We start from the raw sequence: 751 nt of genomic DNA on the forward strand, positions 1-751 counted from the left end.
TATTAAAACGTTTCAATTTTTTTAACATATTTTTGTTATATAAAACATTTTTTAAAAACTATCTTTCAGAATTGTTTTTAAAAACAGGTATAAGATTCCATTTATTAAGGCTTTCAAAAATAGTTTTTAAAAACCTTTGTATAAATATCACAAATTTATATATAATGCAACAAATTTTAATTTTATTTTTTTGATGTTTTCAATTGTTCCCAAAGAATGTTCAATAAAAAACATCTTAACCTCAATTTTGTTATTAAAAATGACAGATTTTTAGAATAAACTTTTAAAAATTGATTGAATGAAAAAAATTTGCAAATATGTTTCTTAAGTTAAAAAACTAAAACTATTTTTAAAAAAAATTTGTAAAACATAAATGTTATCTTCATCTTTTAATCAACAATAGTGGCAATAGAAAATGAAATATCAAGTTAATGGAGGGGGGAGACCAGGAAATGGAGAGAATAAAGGAAATTAGAAAAGGTAGGGAGATTCATGAGTAAGAGGAAGTGGTGGGGTAGCGCAGGTACAGTTTTGATTTTGATTTGGCGAGGGAGGGAGGGAGGAAGGTAGAGAGAGAGAGCACTTGTTCTAATTCTAAGAAACAAAAGAAAGAGGGGGGTAATTTTCACGTTGGGCTTATATCTATCATTTCTCTTTCCTTTATATTTAAGATAAGATTAAAAATGAACGCAAGAATTATAATGGTGTTGGCATCGGTGATGGGGGTGAGATCCTGAAAGCGCCCCTTCTC

This window comes from Vitis riparia, chromosome 10, assembly GCF_004353265.1.
Source record: "Vitis riparia cultivar Riparia Gloire de Montpellier isolate 1030 chromosome 10, EGFV_Vit.rip_1.0, whole genome shotgun sequence".
Lineage (NCBI taxonomy): Eukaryota > Viridiplantae > Streptophyta > Magnoliopsida > Vitales > Vitaceae > Vitis > Vitis riparia.